The sequence below is a fragment of the Oryx dammah genome, unplaced genomic scaffold (genome assembly GCF_014754425.2).
Source record: "Oryx dammah isolate SB20612 unplaced genomic scaffold, SCBI_Odam_1.1 HiC_scaffold_19, whole genome shotgun sequence".
Lineage (NCBI taxonomy): Eukaryota > Metazoa > Chordata > Mammalia > Artiodactyla > Bovidae > Oryx > Oryx dammah.
The window spans coordinates 89,750,781-89,774,069 of record NW_024070203.1 but is presented as its reverse complement, the minus strand read 5'-3'; the positions used below and the strand labels follow the sequence as shown (position 1 = coordinate 89,774,069).

The window sequence follows — 23,289 nt, the reverse complement described above, 5'->3', positions numbered from 1 at the left end:
CCAGGCAAGAATACTGGAGTGGGTTGCCGTGCCCTCCTTCAGGGGACCTTCCTGACCCAGGGATCGAATCCGCATCGCTCCATCGTATGTCTCCTGCATTGACAGGCAGGTTCTTTACCACTAGCACCGCCTGAGAAGCCCTGATTGTCCCAGTTTTTGTTTAACAGAAACTCCAGATACCCCTTGAATTTTAGAGAGCAACCTGGGAATAAAGCATTTGAATGTGAATATTGTAGATGCTTCCTCAATTGTTACACATTCAAAAAAGAACCTCTCCCAGTAAACAGTCTGAGCGGTGCTGTTTGGATATCAATCTCAGACAAGCAGAAAACTGAACCCTGTTCTACTCTTCCTGTTTCCTGGATATATTCAGTGTCAGAGAGAAGGATAGTCTTTTTCTTTTACTGGGTGAGAGGAAAAGCAGTAATAGGTTCTGTGCCATTATTTTTGAAACTCTAGAGTTCATTAAAACTCTCTTTGGGTTTCTTCACTGCCATCTTTCTCCCTCCTTATGAATTATTCAAGGCAGATTCCAGTTGAGGTAAATAGTTTGATTTGAAGGTTTTTGTGTCTGGATTTAGATGCAACAAGAAGTATTAAATGCTCAGAATTTTAAGTGTACAGAATGGCACAGACTCTGCTATTGAGATGGAAGGCGTTGCCGTTAGCACTCTGGGGCTGCTGTTGCGACTTCAGCTTGGTGCTATTTGTCATTCTGAAGTAGGTAGGCATTATGATGTCTGCAGTATAAATCAGACTTTACAGAGTGCACGGTCCCCAAGCACTTTCAACATTCTAATCCACATCTCAGTTAACAGAACATTTTTTGATTTTTACAAGGTAAAGTTTCCCTTTTTTATTTAACCTTGCCAATGCATTATTAATCTCTATTATTTTTCAGGTATTATATACCGAACAACATTTTTAGCCTGCATGTGTTCTCTTGGATAAAATGGAGGTTATATGTTTTGAGTTTTTCTTTCAGAAAATAATGTGAAAGCTAAGAGGACCTAGGAAACATCTCATTTTTATAAAACTCAAGATAAGCATGGATTTTTCTTTCACAGTAGGCATCTCCTCCTTGCATTCTCTTCCTTAATTTTGATTTTTAAACATTTAGCGCATGGTGTTACATTCCTTAAAACATGATGTATGAAACACATGGCTGAAAACTACATTGCTTTAGAACTAATGGTCAGGATTGTTTTGGTGCAATGTAGCACATTTAAAAACCAATCCAAGGAAGTCTTATTATAGTTCTGTCATTTACTAAAATTCACTTCACTAATGTCAGTTCCCATTAAAGCAGTCTCATAAAAATTATGTTCGTGAAATTATGCCCAGGTGCTACTGCTTTTAGGCAAAGCATTTTACTCATGTTCTGTGCTCTAACATGATATCATTAGCATCAGGGGTTTCATTTACTAAAGAATAATGAGAACTAACATTTATTAATTACTGTACACTAGAACATGTGCTGGAAACTTTACATGCCCTATCTAGCGTAATGCATTGGCTTTTCCGATCTTACAGCTAAAAGTAGCTTCCAGAGCAGTAGTCTTGAATCATCCTCTCTGACATCAAAGTTCATGCTCTTAAATACTCTGCCAGTAATTGAAAATTCAAACACGTAGAAGAACACAGATTTATGAAGTTGCCAGTAAAATGTAACATGGAATGGTGGAGACTGTAGCAAACTGAATATAAATTAAATGCATTTATATTTAAACTACACACTGGGCAACCAATCCATATTTGTGGATTGCATCCAGCTTTCCAGTTGAGCTATTTCAAATCCTAAAAGTTGATGCTGTTAAAGTGCTGCACTCAATATGCCAGCAAATTTGGAAAACTCAGCAGTGGCCACAGGACTGGAAAAGATCAGTTTTCATCCCAATCCCAACGACAGGCAGTGCCAAAGAATGTTCCAACTACAACACAATTATACTCATCTCACACACTAGTAAAGTAATGCTCAAAATTCTCCAAGCCAGGCTTCAACAGTTCATGAACTATGAACTTCCAGATGTTCAAGCTGGATTTAGAAAAGGCAGAGGAACCATAGATCAAATTGCCAACATCCATTGGATCATAGAAAAAACAAGAGAATTCCAGAAAAGCATCTACTTCTGTTTTATTGACTATGCCAAAGTCTTTGATTGTGTGGATCACAACATACTGTGGAAAATTCTTCAAGAGATAGGAATACCTGGCCACCTCACCTGGCTCTCGAGAAACCTGTATGGAGGTCAAGAAGCAACAGTTAGAATTTGACACAGAACAACAGACTGGTTCCAAATCAGGAAAGGAGTACACCAAGGCTGTATATTTTCATCCTGCTTATTATTTAACTTACATGAAGAGTACATCATGAGAAATGCTGGACTGGATGAAGCACAAGCTGGAATCAAGATTGCCAGGAGAAATATGAATAACCTCAGAAATGCAGATGACACCACCTTTATGGCAGAAAGTGAAGAGGAACTAAAGAGCCTTTTGATGAAAGTGAAAGAAGAAAGTGAAAAAGTTGGCTTAAAACTCGACATTCAGAAAATGAAGATCATGGCATCTGGTCCCATCACTTCATGGCAAATAGATGGGGAGACAATGGAAATAGTGAGAGACTTTATTATTTTTTTGGCTCCAAAATCACTTCAGATGGTGACTGCAGCATGAAATTAAAGGACCCTTGCTCCTTGAAAGAAAAGCTATGACCAACCTAGACAGCATATTACAAAGAAGAGACATTACTTTGCCAACAATGGTCTGTCTAGTCAAAGCTATGGTTTTTCCAATAGTCATGTATAGATGTGAGAGTTGGACTATAAAGAAAGCTGAGCGCCAAAGAATTGATGCTTTTGAACTGTGGTGTTGGAGAAGACTCTTGAGAGTCCCTTGGACTGCAAGGAGATCCACCAGTCCATCCTAAAGGAGATCAGTCCTGAATAGTCACTGGAAAGACTGATGCTGAAGCCGAAACTCCAATACTTTGGCCACCTGATGGGAAGAGCTGACTCACTGGAAAAGACCCTGATGCTGGGAAAGGTTGAAGGTGGGAGAAGAGGGTGACAGAGGATGAGATAGTTGGATGGCATCACCGACTCAATGGAAATGAGTTTGAGCAAGCTCGGGAAATTGGTGATGGAGAGGGAGGCCTGGAGTGCTACAGTCCATGGGGTCGCAAAGAGTCAGACACGACTCAGTGACTGAACTAATTCAGCTTTCAGCCTCTGTTTTAAGCTCTACACAAAGCCATGTTGCTCTCAAAAGCATCCACTTATATGCATAATTATTTATTTATTAATTTTAATCTTATTCACGTTTTCTCAGGGCAGGTAAACATTCCTGTGAACGAAGTGTAAACAGAACTATGTTGTCCTATCACCCTTTTATGACAAAGTCCTGCCCATTTTTTATGTCCTGATCTCAGGACATAAGAGGGAGCTTATTATCTGAGCCTGGGGGAGATACTGAAATCAGAGAAATATTCAGACGCAAAAGCCAAGGCAAATATTGAGCGGCAGGGTCCAGCCCCCGCAGGATCCAGGGAAACCCGAAGAAGAAACGGCGTTGGTGATTGCGAATGATTTAGAGAGAGAGAGAGAGATAAGAATGTTGTAGATAAGAAAATAGAGGAGAGAAAGAGGCTGATATTCCTTGGTTTACACAGAGAATCAATAAAACTTCGAGACAAGAAGTTTGCCCTGTTCCCGGAGGCCACAGGTGCCCTCCCAGTCTCCTGAGGGAGTGAAGACGCAGAACGTCTTCCCGTTCAGGTCTTAGAAACCCGGGCAGATAAGTGAACGCAGGGAGCCCCCATGCTCCAGGGGATCAGCCTGAAAAAGAGAGGGAGAGACGGGGGGGGGGGAGATAGAGAGAGAGAGAGGGAAGAAAAAACACGGGGTGACTAAGCTTCTGCGAGGCCCAAAAGCTTTATTTTTCAAAAGGTACTTTTATACCTTGTCTTATACATAGAGGGAAATGAAAGATACAAGGTCATACAGAGTCAGCCCAAACATTCCAGCAGTTTTGCCCTTATTGAAACCATGATTTTTCTGCATACCTTTTCCACAAAAGATGTTGTGTACAGTATCTTCTGGCCTTGGAGGCCTGTGAACATTCCATGACCCTCTTTTGATAAAGGCTGCTCAACCAGAAAACTTATTTTCCCTCAAAGTGTTTTTTTCTTTATATTTCTAATCTATGTCAGCCTCAGAAAATGCCCGAGTTACGTTTTTTACAGAGCAAAGGTGCAGTGAGTTATAAGAAAGAACCAGTTAGCTCAAAAGTCTGATATGGTTAAATTCAAGGCTACACATGTTTTTCTAGCATTCTCACTATGTTAACTAATGCATTTTCAGGTGCACAGTGGATAAGAGATATGGGAACTTAGCAACAAGCACTGGCCCAATAATGAAATCCTACACCAGCACTAGCACTACTCTAATAACTTTTAACTCTTTCAAAGGCTCTATGTTTTAGGCTTTCCATGCTTCTCACAGTTGGGAGGCTGTAAATAATTGTATACATAGCTGCAAGAGTCTGGATTTACCTGCCAAGCAAGCTAGAATGCTAACAGAGGGGATTTGATTTTAAATATTCCTCTCATGTCCAGGAGACTTATTAGCTATAGCCCTAAGTTGATTTTTTCCAAAGAAAGGTGGTCAGGGTTAGCCCCCTGTTAATGTCAGAGGAGTTGGTGAAAGTCATGAAACAGTAAAACAGACAGATTCTGGTTTTGGGGTGTATGCTCAAGAAAGCCTAGGGAGCCCCTTGAGTTCTGAAGCCTTGCTTAACAGTTCTCTTCCACATGACCTTGTCATGGGTGGGATCTCCCGTGGCGGCTCCCGGCAGTTGAGTTCTGAGAAAGGTACATATATGGACAGGATTGGAAGAATTTAAGATCCAGTCTGTGACATTAACTGTCTTACAGTCACACACAGGGGGATGATGGCCGCTAGTGAAGGCAGCTGAGGCAATGCTTCTAAATCAGCTTCCTATTTTTGCAGGGGATTGTTCCCAGGTAGCACTGATGGTAAAGAACCTTCCTGTCAATGCAGGAGACCTCAGAGACACAGGTTCCATCCCTGGTGGGAACGTCCCCTGGTGCAGGGTACACCAGCCCACTCCGTTACTCTTGCCTGGAGCATCCCGTGGAAGAGGAGTCTGGCAGGTTGTGGCCTATAGGGTCACAAAGAGTCAGACATGACTGCAGCAACTTAGCACGCCTGCACTTCCCAGGCACGTAGAAGGTAGACATGGCTCATTTTTGAGGGATGAGGGGTGAACTGTATGTAAATTTTGAAGATAAAAATGTTAAGATAGCAAAGTACTTAAATTTATCTAAGAAAAAGCTATGCAAAAATCTCTGCAGATACCATTAGTTTCCTTAGGTGTGGAAATCCATTTAAGGGATCTTCACTGCCTAGTTTTCAATTAACAAAAAAAGGATAGGAAAACATTTGCTATTTGTTTGATTATTTAAGGAGAAAATATATAGTTTTTCTGAATTAGCACAATCTTTCTAGATACATTTAATTAAGTTTTCCCTTCTCAAAAATCTCCAATAACTCTTCACTGTATTTACAGCAGAAATCCTTAATTTCATGAGTTATTTAAATCTTCTGGCCTTTAATTGCCGTGTTGCTTAGTGTGTGATTTGTAAGATTTTTTTCACTGGCTGTGATAATAAAACATGAAATTTGAAAATCACTGAGACTGTGCTTGATTGGGTCCCTATTAGCTCTAAAATTCAACAGGTCAGCAGTCATTTATGGCAATATCCTCATTTCTTGGTAACTATTTCTGCTATAATGCACTTAATGCATTCCCTCTGTTGTGTTACTTTCCATTTCTAAAAATACATCTCACTGAATCCTTGACTCAGCGCTGGGCGTGGGAGCAGCTACCACTAGGAGGCATCTGAAAATGTGTGGGGAACTTTCTGTTTTCCCCGTAAGTAAAGGAACAGAGGGAACCTGTTTAGTAGCCAGAGGTCAGGGATATTGTTAAACATCCTACAGCAGACGGGAAAAAGTTGTTCAGTCGCTCAGTTGTGTCCAACTCTTTGTGACCCATAGAGTGCAGCACGCCAGGCTTCCTTATCCTTCACTGTCTGCTGGAGCTTGCTCAATCTCATGACCATTGAACTGATGATGCCATCCAGCCATCTCATCCTCTGTCGTCCCCGTCTCCTCCTGCCCTCCATATTTCCCAGCATCAGGGTCTTTTCCAGTGAGTCAGCTCTTCACATCAGGTGGCCAAAGTATTGGAGCTTCAGCTTCAGCATCAGTCCTTCCAGTGAATATTCAGGACTGATTTCCTTTAGGACTGACTGGCTGGATCTCCTTGCAGTCCAAGAAACTCAAGAGTCTTCTCCAACACCACAGTTCAAAAGCATCAGTTCTTCGGTGCTCAGCCTTCTTTATGGTCCAACTCTCTCATGGGTACATGACTACTGGAAAAACCACAGGTTTAACTGTGCAGACGTTTTGTCAGTGAAGGGATGTCTCTGCTTTTTAACATGCTAAGTTTGTCATAGCTTTTCTTCCAATGGGCGAGAGTCTTTCAATTTTGTGACTGCAGTGATTTTTGAGCCCAGGATAATAACTCCGTAACTATTTGCATTGTTTCCCCATCTATTTGCCATGAAGTGCTGGGACAGGTTGCCAAGATATTGGTTTTTTGAATGTTGAATTTTAAGCCAGCTTTTTCATGCTCCTCTTTCCCTCTCATTCTGCCATTAAGGTGGTGTCATCTGCATATCTGAGGTTATTCATAGGACTTCTGGCAGTCTTGATCCCAGCTTGTTATTCATCCAGCCTGTCATTTCTCATGATGTACTCTGCATATAAGTTAAATAAGCAGGGTGACAATATACAGCCTTGATGTACTCCTTTCCCAATTTTGAACCAGTTAGTTGTTCCACGTCTGATTCTAACTTGCATCTGGACCTGCATACAGGTTTCTCAGGGGGCATGTGAGGTGGTCTGGTATTCGCATCTCTAGAAGAATTTTCCAGAGTTTGTTGTGATCCACACAGTTCAAAGCCTATGAGCACATGGATCACAGCCTTGTGTGACTCAGTGAAAGTGTGCACTGTGCCCTGCAGGGCCATCCAAGACAGACAGGTCACGGTAAAGAGTTCAGATGAAATGGGCCCACTGGAGAAGCGAATGGCAAAACACTTCAGCATTCTTGCCATGACAAGCCCATGAACAGTATGAATAACCAAAAAGATATGACCTTGAAAGATGAGCCCTCCAGGCTGGTAGCTGTCCACTATGCTATTAGGGAAGAGCAGAGAAATAGCTTCGGAAAGAATGAGGAGGTGAGTCAAAGTGAAAATGACGCCCGCTTTTGGATGTGCCTGCTGGTGAGAGGAAAGTCTGATGCTGTAAAGAACAACATGGCGTAGGACCTGGAAAGGCTGGTCCATGAATCAAGGTAAATTGAATGTGGTCAAGCAGGTTGGAAAATACTTTCATGAAAAAGATGATGAGTACTTCTTATGAGAAATATCATAATGAGTCATTTCCTTGAAGTTTGACAATCACTGAAGTAAAACTAATTCTTTTTCTGATTGGAACTTTCCTTTCTTGCTTTGCTCATGCTTTCTCTGCCTGTGAGCACATCTTTTAGTTACCCTGTCCAAATCCTGTTTGTGTGTTTTTTTTAAGGCTCAGCTCAGATCTCATCTCTTTGATGAAGTCACTTGTAAACCTCTCACTTTATGCTCAAAGATCTTTCTCCTCTTTGATGGCCCTTGTGTAACCTCTGTCTTGAATGCAAGTATGAATAATCTCCAGAGGCAGAGGCAGGTGGAGAATAATGTTACTCCCTGTTCCATTTCTTCTTCCCACGTCAGGTTTGGCAAAGAACCTTGTAAATGGTCAAGGGAGTTGGCTTTTCTTTTATTTATATCAAATTGAAATCCTACAGAGAATTAGATGATAAATAATTAAATAATGCCTTGTTCTCACCCGCAAAGGCATATTAAACATGTTACCTAAAGTGAAGAACCTGAGAGCTCACCTTACATTGTGCATTTGTGTTCATTTCACTTCAGGAATTAAGTGAAATCTGTTCTTTAATATCCTTTGCTGTTTGTTGTATCTTGAATCCATGACTTAAATTTCAATATGCAGACTACGTAATGGTAATGAAGATTTTTGCTTTCTAGAAATAAAGGTAACTTTCATGACTTCTCTTAAAAAATAAAAAGTATTTACTCAACTACCTACCAGTTGACTGATACAAGATCAAGTACATTGGCCCAATAGTGAGTGAAGGAGTTAATACTATCCTTCAGCCTGATGATTTTGACTTTAAGAAGCAAGAAGTGCGGACTCCTGCTGGACATTGGTGGTGAAATTGCCTCCTGCTAACATTGTTTCCAAGACTTTCATGTGGAAACTATGTGCTCCTTCAGATTTTAAACTTCTTTCAAAAAGATTAACATGCCCTTTGAATTGTAGTATGAAAGATGACTTTGACATTAAGGTTTTAATAAGAGAATAGAATTATTTCTTTGACTATACTAATCTATTTTGAAGAGGTGGCAAGAATACACAGAAGAACTATACAAAAAGATCTTAATGCCCCAGGGAACCCAGATAACCAGATACCCCTCCATTTCCCTTTCTGTGAAATGGGAGTAACAATAGCACAAACATCACAGGTTTGGTTTGAGGGTGTAATCAAGCCTGAATGAATGATGCACAAAAGACTGACTTACAAGTGATAAGTGCGAATACTCGCTTGTGTGAGCCTTTAATGTTCTTTTGTTCAAACACGGACATCAGGTTGTTTTTGGAACGTGATTCCTGTGGTGTGTTTACATGTCTACACTTTCACTGAGTGGTAAATCCCTTAGTGGCTTCTGTTCTTGTTAGTGGGCATCCCTGATGGTGGAATATGTGACCCTACACAGGTTCCTGCCTTCTGCATGATGGCCAATGATTTCAGAGTTGAATATCAGTTAAAAAGACAAGAAGAGTCTTGTAGTTTTCTAATTTATATGATGGTAAATTTCAAGCATACAAAATTAGAGGCTATGATTGAAGGGAACATATATACCTATAACCTAGGTTCAACAATGATCAACAGTGGCAAGCAGTGTTAGAGCAAATAATTCGCAGACATAATTAAAATATCTTGACTCAAGACTGAACAGGTTTAGTTTCCCATGCATTTTTTCCGTAGCTCTTTTTTGCTGTGTCTCTGTCACAAAGAACTGTGCCTGCTGGTGGTGTTCTGTCTTTAGACAGACAAGCAGGAGAAAACTAACTGAATTAACTTTTACTGGAAAATGAAATTTTAAGTTATAAATGTTTGAAACTGTTTCACTTTGGAAAGCTGATTCTATTAATAGAGCATGTTGGTAGGTCTTTCATCAGCATAACAACAACGATAATATTAGCTGTAATATTGATCAAGTACTCAGAACTACATACAACATCATCTCAATTCTCACAGCAACCTTATTAAAGAGTACAATAATTATTATTATATAGATGAAAAATTGAGGCCTTTTCCTGATTATAAATTGTCCGAGAGAAGTGGCAAGACTAGAACATAAATACAGTGCTGTCTCCAGAGATTACTCCTAAGCACTATTTATTGTTCTTGTTCTGTTGCTAAGTCATGTCCTGCTCTTTGCAACCCCGTGGACTTAAGCACATAAGGCTCCTCTGTCTGTCACTGTCTCCCAGAGTTTGCTCAGATTCATGCCCATTGAGCCAGTGATGCTGTCTAACTATATCCTCCTCTGTCGTCCCCTTCTCCTCCTGCCTTCAATCTTCCCCAGCATCAGGGTCTTTTCCAGTGAGTCAGTTCTTCACATCAGGTGGCCAAAGTACTGGAGCTTCAGCTTCAGCCTCAGTCCTTCCAATGAATATTCAGGGCTGATTTCCTTTAGGTTTGGACTGGTTTGGTATCCTTGCAGTCCAAGGGACTCTCATGAGTCTTCTTCAACACCACAGTTCAAAAGTGTCCATTCTTCAGTGCCTAGCCTTCTCTGGTCCAACTCTCACATCTGTACATGACTACTGGAAAAAACCATAGCTTTGACTATATGGACATTTGTTGGCAAAACGATGTCTCATTTTTTAATACTGTGTCTGGGTTTGCCGTAGCCTTTCTTTCAAGGAGCAGGCGTCTTTTCATTCCACGTCTGCAGTCACAAATAAAATGCTCCGCTGCTTCCACTATTCCGCTTTTGATTTGCCATGGAGTGACGGGACCAGACGCCATGATCTTAGTTTTTTGGATGTTGAGTTTCAGGCCACCTTCTTCACTCTCTTCTTTCACCATCGTCAAGAGGCTCTTCAGTTTCTCTTTACTTTCTGTCTTTAGTGGTGTCAGCTGCATGTCTGGGGTTGTTGATATTTCTCCTGGCAATATTGATTCCACCTTATGATTCATCCAGTCCAGCGTTTCACATGATATACTCTGCATCGAAATTAAATAAGCAGGGTGACAATATCTAGTCTCATCATACTCCTTTCCCAATTTTGAACCAGTCCATTGTTCCATGTCTAATTCTAATTATTGCTTCTTGACGCTCATACAGGTTTTTCAGGAGACCGGTAAGGTGGTCTGGTATGCCTACCTCTTTAAGAATTTTCTGCAGTTTGTTGTGATCCACACTGTCAAAGGCTTTAGAGTAGTCAATAAAACAGACATCTTTTTGAAATCCCTTGCTTTCTCCATAATCTGATCAATGTTGGCAATTTGATCTCTAGTTCCTCTGGCTTTTCTAAACCCAGCTTGTACATCTGGAATTTCTTGGTTACCCTAATAATCTAGGAATAGAAAGGGTATGAAATATTCTCTTATTTAAAGACAAAAAATTTTTGATATATTTATCATTTTAATTAGCATGCAGTGATATAACTTTAATATATGTATTATGCATGTGTGCTCATTCCCTTCAGTCTTATCTGACCCTTTGTGGCCCTGTGGACCATGGCCTCCCAGCCTCCTCTGTCCATGAGATTTCCCTGGTGAGAATACTGGAGTGGGTTGCCATGCTCTTCTCCAGGATATCTTCCTGACACAGGGATTGAGACAGCATCTCCTGCATCGCAGGCAGATTCTTTACTGCTGAGCCACTTGGGAAGCCCGTGTTATATATAAGCTAAGTCATCTGCTGCACTAATAGATCTAAATATATATAATGGCACAAAGTGATGGAAAGTTCATTCTTTTTCATTCTGATGGCATCAGGTCAGTTAACAGTATCTATGCAGCTCTACCGTGTTTAGTTATTTAGGAGCCCAAGCAGGTTGAGGATTCTGCATTTACCAGCTGGCTTTTTGAAAGGAAAGAGTTTGCAGTAGGTTTGTAATGCATGATTTGCCTCACCTGGGGATCCCCCAAAAGAAGGAAAGGTGAATAAGTCAAATCTTTTTGTAAGCAAGCTGACTAATGACAGGCCTCCTGTAAAAACACTGGTGATATTTACCATCTGGAGAGGTTTTTTGTTTGTTGGTTTTGTGTTTCATCTATTGGAATATTTCTGGTTAGACTAAAATTATGTGCAAATTTATGACACATAAATCCTTGGAAATTGTCATATAAAGGACATAAAAATGAAGTATCAAATGGGGATGCTTCATGAAGAAAATCTCTGTTGTATTAGGGATGACTGTATTTATCTCTTAGACATTCATATTCAGTCTGGGCAAGAATGAATCCTAAAGTGGTCTTAAATGTTCCTCTGCTCTGCCTTGCCTTCTGGTATCGTGGAAATGATCAATAAAGTTTGACATTGCATAAGATCTGTGGGGTTTTGTGTGTGTGTGTGTGTGTGTGTGTGTGAGAGAGAGAGAGAGAGAGAGAGTCTGAGTTGATAGTCCAGGGCTCACAGTGTTAACCTGATAAGTATAGGAAAGGTTCTCCATTGCTGCAGAAAGCCCACAGGAGCACTCAAGATGAAATTTTGTGGGACTGACCTGGAAAGACCACACAATACTTTCTCTTGCTTTCCTGTCTGGAACTCAGCAGTATGGGGCCACATTTCCAGTGTAAGAGAACCCTGGGAAATACAATCCAGCTGAATATCCAGAATGAAGAGGACACTGTGGACTTTAGTGAGTGGCTATCAGTTTGTTAAAACTCATTCCAAAGAAGTGACTAAACTATTTGGTACATTTTTATTCATAAGAATAATTAAAATGTAGCTCCTATTGATCCATTGCATACTTTCTACTAGCCTAATCAGCTCATTTACTCATCGCAATAGCTCTTTGAGTTAGAAACCAATATTGTTACTTTTCACAATTGAATTCTGAAGCATTTCTTGTTGTTGCTAAGTCATGTCCAACTCTTTTCAACCCTATAAACTGCAGGACGCCAGGCCTCCCTGTCCTTCACTGTCTCCTTGAGTTTGCTAAAACTCATGTCCGTTGAGTCAGTGTTGCCATCCAACCATCTCATCCTGTATCATCCCCTTCTCCTCCTGTCCTCAGTCTTTCCCAGCATCAGGGTGTTTTCCAATGAGTGGGCTCTTTGCATCAGATGGCTAAAGTATTGGAGCTTCAGCTTCAGCATCAGTCCTTCCAATGGATATTCAGGGTTGATTTCCTTTGAGATTGACTGGTTTGATCTTGCTGTTCAAGATACACTCAAGAGTCTTCTCCAACACCACGGTTAAAAGCATCCATTCCTTCGCACTCTTAGTTATATATTATCACCTAAGGACACAACACCATGATATGGCTGAAGCAAGATATGCAGGCCCTTTTGACTACCATGGTGCTTTTCAAAGTGCTTAAACCTATCAGTTAAGAAGTCTAGGAATAAGAATGCCAGGTAGGTAGGGTTTCTAGATTTAAAAAATATAATAACTTGCTGTATTGCTGCTGTTGCTGCTACGCCACTCGAGTCGTGTCCCACTCTGTGCGACCCCATAGACGGCAGCCCACCAGTCTCCTCTGTCCCTGGGATTCTCCAGGCAAGAACACTGGAGTGGGTTGCCATTTCCTTCTCCAAACATGCTGTACTAGGGACATGCTTTTACTAAAAATATATTTAGTGTTTACCTGAAACTTAAATTTAGCTGGATGCCTTATATCGTTCTTTGGTAATTAATCCTAGCAACTCTACATTGTATGTAGGATTAAAATTTAAAAGAAAAAGTATTAAACTTGCATTATCCTTTTCTATTAATGTTTAGAAAAATATTACCCTTGAATGCATAGCAGTGTGGTGTAATTAACCATAGACGTCCTCACTTGGGACAAGGAGTCAGATAAATATGTCTTGATTATATTATGGGGGGAAAATGCATGACTTCCCTGAATGAGATGACCAGGGTTAGAAGCCATGCCTACCCCTTACTAGATCACACATAATGTTGCATAAACTAACTTTAATATAAAATATCTTAGCATTTGAAATAACATTAAATATATATTTTTATATCTTGTTGAGTTCCCTTTATCCATCTGTGATATGTGTTATTTTGTTCATTATATATTAAAAATAGTTAAATATTATAGTAGGTACTCTAGGATATATGGGTTAAAATTATCACTATTTCTGATTCTTTTTAATGTGAATAATTTACTAGCTAAACTGGACACCATTGAGAAGTAAAGGGGTATCTTTAGTAATTACCCCAGAAAACAGGTAAAAATGAGACAGTGATGAGGAACTGGGGCAAAAGTCACTACTTTGGGCCACACTATCTTAGGATTCCAGATTATAATCTATCCAATCTTAGAGGAGAAAAGCTTTCACAGACTTCATTTAACAAAATCTTATGTTATAGACTGAGAAATCTGAGGATCAGTGAAAATAAACATTTTCTATACATTAACAAATCTCATTCAACTTGATGACATTTTTTAATAAGGAGGGATTAATATGACAATTTTCCCATCATTCACTGCACATCTGTAAATAGGACCTAAGGACATTACTCTCTAAAACAATGTTAACTTCAGCTGAGACTCTGAAGGCTAGAATTAAATCTTGCACATTCGTGACAGGTATCTGTATTCATTCGTTTAGAACACATATTCATTTCTTCTAAACCTACTAAGAATGATGTATGTTTTATGTGAAGTTTGTTATATATGTATATATTTTTTTCATCTTACAGCCCAGACTATCATTTTTATATCCTAATGATTCTATGTTGTAGAACAAATGGCCTGTTTCTCCTTGACAGACACAGAGCTGAACCAAGAAATGGCCAAGCCATAGCATCTTTATTAGTATGACCTTCAGTAAACATAAAAACAGAATACATCTTTGATGTTTTTAGAAATAACCAAGTATTATTTCACTTGAAATTACTATATTATTCTTTGATTGCCTTTCATATGCCAGACAGCAAAAAAGACTCTCTGCAAATTCACCTCCAATTAGCATATATTTAAGCCTTCTCTTTTTTCTACAATATTAAGTAATGTTAAGAATCTGTATTCTACAACCAGCCTAACTGGGTTCCTTTGCTGATGCCAGTAACCCTAGCTTTTGAAATACGGGCAAGTTTCTTAACTACTCAGTGTTCTTATCTATCAAATGGGATTTATAATGACTGCATAATCTTATTTGAATAAGTAAATAATATAGTTTATAATAATTAAAAGAATGTTCTGTCATATATTAAGCACACAGTAAATTCTACTCATTGTATTATGTCTTTTCAACAAAATAAATCCCTTATCTCATTGCCCTGTTATTTTTGGTTTATTTTTTTAATAAGCAAGTTCACAAGTGTGAACTTGTGAATGCTATGCCAGTGAAAATAAAAAGAAATTGCTATTTATAATATCCAGCTTTTTATTAATTGTTAAGGCCAAACTCTAATAGAGAATGACTCTGTTAACCTACCACAGTGATACTATGTTAACTTTTTGAGCATTTTATGAAGTGAAGTGAATTGAAGTCGCTCAGTCATGTCCGAGTCTTTGCCACCCGTGGACTGTAGCCTACCAGGCTCTTCCGTCCATGGAATTTTCCAGGCAAGAGTACTGGAGTGGGTTGCCATTTCCTTCTCCAGGGGATCTTCCCAACCCGGGGATCGAACCTGGGTTTCCTGCATTGTAGGCAGACGCTTTACCATCTGAGCCACCAGGGAAGTCCTGAGCATTTTATAGATTAAGTTAAAAAATGATTTAATAAGAGCCGTTTTCTAAGTTTGATTAAAGTGTGTTTATTTTACCGTTGTCATCTTAATGCTTAAAGAAAATATTACTCAAGTATTTAACTTGGAATTTTAAAGTCTATATTAAACCAGAGAAAGGAAATGCAATTATTCTCTGCTTGAATTCCAAGCTTATGATATACATACAAAACGAGAAAGGAAATAAACTCTAGGATGAATCTCATTTCAGTAAGTTATGGCTGTTTTTCTGAAAGTAAGAGATTTTTTTCAAAAGCACTCAGTGTTAATAAATACTCTTATTCTAGATTTAGAAACTAAGGTAACATTTTTTTTTTTTCCAGAAATTGCTTAAAAATGAAATAAATGCCATATGGATGGGAATTTGGCAATAACCAGGACAGTGTTTTTTTTTTTTTTTCCAAAAAATGTGTGCTGTTTTCAGAATGAGGGAGTCAAACATTCTATGCTTGACTTTTTCGCATCCTCGCGTCACTGAGGACCTTTAGTCTAGCACCTGGGCTTTCCGCGGCCCAGCCTGAATCGAAGAACGCGATTAGGGAAAGCGGAAAAGCCGCTACCTATGACACTTCAGGTTATCTCTCAGCTGGTATTTCTCTCTCTCTCTCTCTCTCTCTCTTTTAATGTTCAACTAGTTAACTTTGTTATCCTTTCAGTGGCTTTTCCAATATTTGTCCTCATCAGTTTCACCACATTCTTTCTGTTCCTTCTCCCTCTAAACCGGGTGATCTCAAGTTCCTTAATTTAAATGGAGATGGCTGAAAGTTTTTCCTGGTTTTGTTCTTTAGAACAATCAGTTCAGTTTGACATTTTCTACCACTGTCTGTTGGCAAGTTACTTTGGCAAGCAGAGCCCTCACCATCTTGAGGATTAAATGAGGTGATTCATGTAAAACGTTTAGCGTCATGCCAGGCAATAACCAAGACAGTGTTTTCTTTTTTTTTTCCAAAAAATGTGTGCTGTTTTCAGAATGAGGGAGTCAGACATTCTATGCTTGACTTTTCCACATCCTCGTATCACTGAGGACCTTTAGTCTAGCACCTGTGCTTGTATCATTGTGCAACAATGATAACTATTATTTCTTTTTTCCATATTAAACAGTGGAGAAAGGTTCAACCATGGATTACTTGTTTAAAACCTGTGGATTTTTTTGTTTTTGTTTTTTTCAGTAAAAATACTTACCTTTCTAAGCAAGATATATTTCCAAGTGTAATAACTGCATAAAATAGTGGTTAGAAGCAAGGGACGGAAGTCAGGCTCTCTAGACTCAGATTTCCCCTTCGTCACAGGATGAATATCCAGACGCTTAAGTTTGCCTGTTTCCTCACTGGTCGAGATGGTTATAAGAGAGTCTGGCCGGTGCAGTAAAGAGGAGGGCGGCTGTGAGTATATGTGTGGTGCCTGAAAGACCCTGCGCAGGCTGAGCACTCAGCAGTGTTAGCTATGCCTGTTTGCACGTATTCAGCCTTCAGTATCTCAGCAAATATGTTGAAGCTTTAATCACTATGATTTGAGAATATAAGACAATTTAAAATATATTCCTTCTAAAGAGTAACAAAAATTAAATACATACAAAAATACAAAACTGCAAACTCTATTAAGAGCTTGCGAGAAAACCACCCAGTGCATTGAGGGGGTCTGATTGACTGTGGATCGATTGTGGGGCCCTAAGGTGAGGAGGTGCTCACTTGAATTTTATTTCATTTTGTTTTGTTTTGATGAAGGTAATGTTTGGTTTTCTGAATACAATAGAAGCCAAAGCATCTTTTGTGTTGTTTACCTGATGTTCACTTAGATTATTCTCAGAGGGATCCAAGATCGCCCCTTGTTAAGGAAAGCAGGGTGCTTTCAGTCCAGAGAGATTTTACTGTGGTTTTCATTTATATCACAAGTGAATTGCAGATCCCAAAGGCTTTTAAATTGTAAGATGATATTAGTAATTGGGATAGTAAGGTCCCAGTTTTACTTCTTTAATAACCTCCTAATAATAGGCTTTTTTCCCCTTTTTTTCCCAGCCTTTATAATAATGATAAAAGTAATCTGCAATCTCTCTGAAATAACTTTTATGCTAAAAGCAATTAAGCAGATATCTTCTTGGCTCCTTAGAGAGAAAATAGGTTTAGACACGCAGGAAAAACTTTGTCATTAAGGGCCCAGGTAACTGCAGTTCTCTAACAGTTAATAGTACGAGGAATTGGGCTCAGGTGGCAGCATACAGTATAAGCTAAAAACACTTTGCTCCAGAATTCCAAGGTGCTTCCATAGTTGGTGAACTTACAGGCTTCCATGGTGGCGCAGGTGGTAAAGTGTCTGCCTGCAATGCGGGAGACCAGGTTCAATACCTGGGTTGGAAGATCCCCTGGAGAAGGAAATGGCAACCCACTCCAGTACTCTTGCCTAAAAAATTCCATGGACAGAGGAGCCTGCTGGGCTACAGTCAATGGGGTCACAAAGAGATGGACAAGACTGAGTGACTTCACACTCACACACCCAGAGGTTATGAAAGCAAAACCCAACCGACTTTGGAGGATGGAGAGCACGTTCACGAAAAGGAAAGCAGAGAGAGAAATCAAAAAGGAAGAATGAAACAGAAAAAGCAAAAGGGTTAATAAAGGTCTTGCTAAGGAGATATTTACTATAGTCCCTTCCTCACTGCTGCTTTGTCAGTGCAGTATTAATCATATGTATTAGTTACAGAAATAATAGTTATAAATTACTGAAATTTCTCTATTCAAAATCCTTTGTCAAAAGTAGAAGTCTCCAATGAAACTGTCATGTTAAGACCACTAACAGCAAGTCTTGGGAGTTTAAGAATATTTATATATTTTCGATATTTTAGGTTATTTTCAATGTTTTTAAGGTTATCCATTTCTCAGGCTTTGTTATACCATGTGTACTCTTTGGAACCCCATGTACCATAGCCCACCAGCCTCCTCTGTCCTCGGGATTTTCCAGGCAAGAATACTGGAGTGGGTTGCCATTCCCTACTCCAGGGGATACCTTGTGTAATTTTCATTAATTTAAAGAATTACATAGATTTTGGGGTGAAATGTAGGTGATATTCTGACAGCTCACTATGTATTTAAAAAAATCCCCTCTTCATGTCAGACATAACTATGCTGACACCCAAATTCTATATATTTAGAAATGTTTTTGGATGAGCAGTTTAACTTGGTTGGACTTCCAGCATCTTTCAGTGTATGCTTTGCATGTGAAAGAGGAGAATTTACCTCACTTTGTCTTATTTTTTTATGATTCTCTGGAATGTATTCCTTGTAGAAAGCCTTACATTTAAAGTTGTCAAACACAGTTGATCTTCAATTAGAACATGCATAAAAGAGCAAACTGTTATCATGTCTATTTCATGCTTTGCTCAGAATGAAGGAGAAATGCGTAAGGTTTTATATGAATTGAATAGCTAATCTTCATTTCACAAAGAATTTGCATATAGAATGAGTGTTATTATAGGGAGTTACTAATGTAATCAAGAAGATCAGTTTCTTGTTTTCTATTTTAAGTCATGATCTGAATCTTTCATTATTAAGAATGTAGCTTGGATTTTGCTGACTGGAATATATTATTATTTCTGATCTTAGTTTCCTTTGTATGGCAAATATGTTGGTGGGGTTTTCTACTTATTGAAATCTCATTTTGGTATTTCAGAATTTTTATTATATTCAATGTAATCAAATCATTTTTTTAGGTCAAGAAATCTTAACATGAATTTGTAAAAGAATATATTTAACTACAGTGTGTTACAAAGTGGTTCCATCATGTTCCTCCCTCTTGGTACCCTATGAGATTTATTTTCCCATAATCTCATAATTTTCTTAAAAATTATATTTGGCTCTGTTAATATAAATTCTACATCAATGGTTATTCATTGTAGTAAAGAAACATTAACATTTTTTCTGTTTTTATCCAGTTTTGGTCTATTTCTCATGGTCTTTCTATTATTTTATTCAGAGTACATTAATGTGATTTTCCCAGGAAAGGTTTGCTGAAAATAGTCTCTCTTATCTGTGACTGTGGTTTAGAAAGTTTACATATGTCAATATTTCAAATGACTAATATCTTTAGTATCTTTAATGGCAGGAGAAGGGGAGCAAATAGAGAAGCAAACCAAGTGTAATTGAGGTACACAAAACATGGGTGCCTGTTGTTCCTATGTTTCTCCACTTTCCACTGTGATGTTATAGCATCCAAGAGCAAGATCTGATGCTGTAAAGAGCAATATTGCATAGGAACCTGGAATGTCAGGTCCATGAATCAAGGCAAATTGGAAGTGGTCAAACAAGAGATGGCAAGAGTGAACGTCGACATTCTAGGAATCAGCAAACTAAAATGGACTGGAATGGGTGAATTTAACTCAGATGACCATTATATCTACTACTGTGGGCAGGAATCCCTCAGAAGAAATGGAGTAGCCATCGTGGTCAGCAAAAGAGTCCGAAATGCAGTACTTGGATGCAATCTCAAAAACGACAGAATGATCTCTGTTCGTCTCCAAGGCAAACCATTCAATATCACAGTTATCCAAGTCTATGCCCCAACCAGTAACACTGAAGAAACTGAAGTTGAACGGTTTTTTGAAGACCTACAAGACCTTTTAGAACTAACACCCAAAAAAAGATGTCCTTTTCATTATAGGGGACTGGAATGCAAAAGTAGGAAGTCAAGAAACACCTGGAGTAACAGGCAAATTTGGCCTTGGAATGCGGAATGAAGCAGGGCAAAGATAATAGAGTTTTGCCAAGAAAATGCACTGGTCATAGAAAACACCCTCTTTCAACAACGCAAGAGAAGTCTCTACACATGGACATCACCAGATGGTCAACACCGAAATCAGATTGATTATATTCTTTCCAGCCAACGATGGAGAAGCTCTATACAGTCAACAAAAACAGGACCAGGAGCTGACTGTGGCTCAGATCATGAACTCCTTATTACCAAATTCAGACTCAAATTGAAGAAAATAGGGAAAACCGCTAGACCATTCAGGTATGACCTAAATCAAATCCCTTATGATTATACAGTGGAAGTGAGAAATAGATTTAAGGGCCTAGATCTGATAGATAGACTGCCTGATGAACTATGGAATGAGGTTCGTGACATTGTACAGGAGACAGGGATAAAGACCATCCCCATGGAAAAGAAATGCAAAAATGCAAAATGGCTGTCTGGGGAGGCCTTACAAATAGTTGTGAAAAGAAGAGAGGCAAAAAGCAAAGGAGAAAAGGAAAGATATAAGCATCTGAATGCAGAGTTCCAAAGAATAGCAAGAAGAGATACGAAAGCCTTCTTCAGCAATCAGTGCAAAGAAATAGAGGAAAACAACAGAATGGGAAAGACTAGAGATCTCTTTAAGAAAATTAGAGATACCAAGGGAACATTTCATGCAAAGATGGGCTCAATAAAGGACAGAAATGGTATGGACCTAGCAGAAGATATTAAGAAGAGGTGGCAAGAATACACGGAAGAACTGTACAAAAAGATCTTCACAACCCAGATAATCATGATGATGTGATCACTCATCTAGGGCCAGACATCTTGAAAAGTGAAGTCAAGTGGGCCTTAGAAAGCATCACTACAAACACAGCTAGTGGAGGTGATGGAATTCCAGTTGAGCGGTTTCAAATCCTGAAAGATGATGCTGTGAAAGTGCTGCACTCAATATGCCAGCAAGTTTGGAAAACTCAGCAGTGGCCACAGGACTGGAAAAGGTCAGTTTTCATTTCAATCCCAAAGGAAGGCAATGCCAAAGAATGCTCAAACTACCACACAATTGCACTCATCTCACATGCTAGTAAAGTCATGCTCAAAATTCTCCAAGCCAGGCTTCAGCAATACATGAACCGTGAACTCCCTGATGTTCAAGCTGGTTTTAGAAAAGGCAGAGGATCCAGAGATCAAATGACCAACATCCGCTGGATCATGGAAAAAGGAAGAGAGTTGCAGAAAAACATCTATTTCTGCTTTATTGACTATGCCAAAGACTTTGACTGTGTGGATCACAATAAACTGTGGAAAATTCTGAAAGAGATGGGAATACCAGATCACCTAACCTGCCTCTTGAGAAATCTGTATGCAGGTCAGGAAGCAACAGTTAGAACTGGACATGGAACAACAGACTGGTTCCAAATAGGAAAAGGAGTACGTCAAGGCTGTATATTGTCACCCTGCTTATTTAACTTATATGCAGAGTACATCATGAGAAACGCTGGACTGGAAGATACACAAGCTGGAATCAAGATTGCTGGGAGAAATACCAATAACCTCATATATGCAGATGACACCACCCTTATGGCAGAAAGTGAAGAGGAACTAAAAAGCCTCTTGATGAAAGTGAAAGAGGAGAGTGGAAAAGTTGGCTTAAAGCTCAACATTCAGAAAACGAAGATCATGGTATCTGGTCCCATCACTTCATGGGAAATAGATGGGGAAACAGTGGAAACAGTGTCAGACTTTATTTTGGGGGGCTCCCAAATCACTGCAGATGGTAACTGCAGCCATGAAATTAAAAGACGCTTACTCCTTGGAAGGAAAGTTATGACCAACCTAGATAGTATATTGAAAAGCAGAGACATTACTTTGCCGACGAAGGTCCGTCTAGTCAAGGCTATGGTTTTTCCAGTGGTCATGTATGGATGTGAGAGTTGGACTGTGAAGAAAGCTGAGTGCTGAAAAATTGATGCTTTTGAACTGTGTTGTTGGAGAATACTCTTGAGAGTCCCTTGGACTGCAAGGAGATCCAACCAGTCCATTCTGAAGATCAGCCCTGGGATTTCTTTGGAAAGAATGATGCTAAAGCTGAAACTCCAGTACGTTGGCCACCTCATGCAAAGAGTTGACTCATTGGAAAAGACTCTGATGCTGGGAGGGATTGGGGGCAGGAGGAGAATGGGATGACAGAGGATGAGATGGCTGGATGGTACCACCCACTCGATGGACGTGAGTCTGAGTGAACTCCGGGAGATGCTGATGGACAGGGAGACCTGGCGTGCTGGGATTCATGGTGTCACAAAGAGTCGGACATGACTGAGCAACTGAAATGAACTGAACTGAACTGAAGGTAAATGATTTTGAGTATAGTTGATGTACAGACTTATTTGGGACTCAACTACCAAAATTTACATTATTATTAAAATTTAATAAAGTTCTGGTGCCATTTTACCACTACAGGTGATGTCTGGATATCTGAAAAGAAGTGATTTTTCTTTCTTTCTTTGCATTTTTATGGCTTACTGGTATTTATACTTATTTTCACTCAAAATAATTAAAGGAAAATGTTGTTCTGGGGGGCACTTTAGAGGTCCATGCTGAAACCCAACTCTGTGGCTTAGGGAATCTGGAATAAGAGAGGTGATTGCAGTGATTCTGTGTTCCAGTCCACCCCAGTACTCTATTGGTTCCTATCCCTGCGTGTGTATGGTAACCATCTGGAGCTCTTCAAACAAGATTAGGCCTAGACCCTAGAAACACTGAAATCCGAGATTTAGAGCGTGTCCTGCTGCTGCTGCTGCTAAGGTGCATCAGTCGTGTCTGACACTGTGCGACCCCGTAGACAGCAGCCCACCAGGCTCTCCCATCCCTGGGATTCTCCAGGCAAGAACACTGGCGGGGGTTGCCATTTCCTTCTCCAGTGCATGAAAGTGAAAAGTCAAAGGGAAGTCACTCAGTTGTTTCTGACTCTTTGCGACCCCCTGGACTGCAGCCCACCAGGCTCCCCTGTCCCTGGAATTCTCCAGGCAAGAATACTGGAGTGGGTAGAGTGGGTCGTAGGCATTCCTAATTTTTATATCTATAGTGATTGTGATTGTGATGGCCTGTCAAGACTTAAAATATTTATTTCATGCATTTAATTTTCCAGAAAGAATATAAGAACACAGGTAATTTCTTACTAGCAGAATGGAAGTTAGAATTAGGCCACCTGATACTCTCATTTTCAGTTTAAACACAAACTCGGTGAACAGTTTCCTTGCCTGGATCCACCAGCCTGTTCTGCAATTCTAACTGAATTGTTAAACTCCTCTGAGTTCTAGAGGCACTGTGTCCGGATGTGCAGACCATGTCTAGAAATAAAAACTGATATTCCTGTATAAATAACAAAAAGAAATTGCTGAGTTGTCATGGCAATACCACTTAATTAT

At 39.5% G+C, this 23,289-nt stretch overlaps 1 protein-coding gene across 1 annotated transcript in view; it reads left to right on the top strand.

Annotated features, from left to right (window-relative positions):
* The window catches only part of RALYL (RALY RNA binding protein like), an 820,318-nt gene that overhangs the window by 226,265 nt on the left and 570,764 nt on the right, over window positions 1-23,289 (top strand). The gene's annotated exons all lie outside the window — the stretch shown is intronic.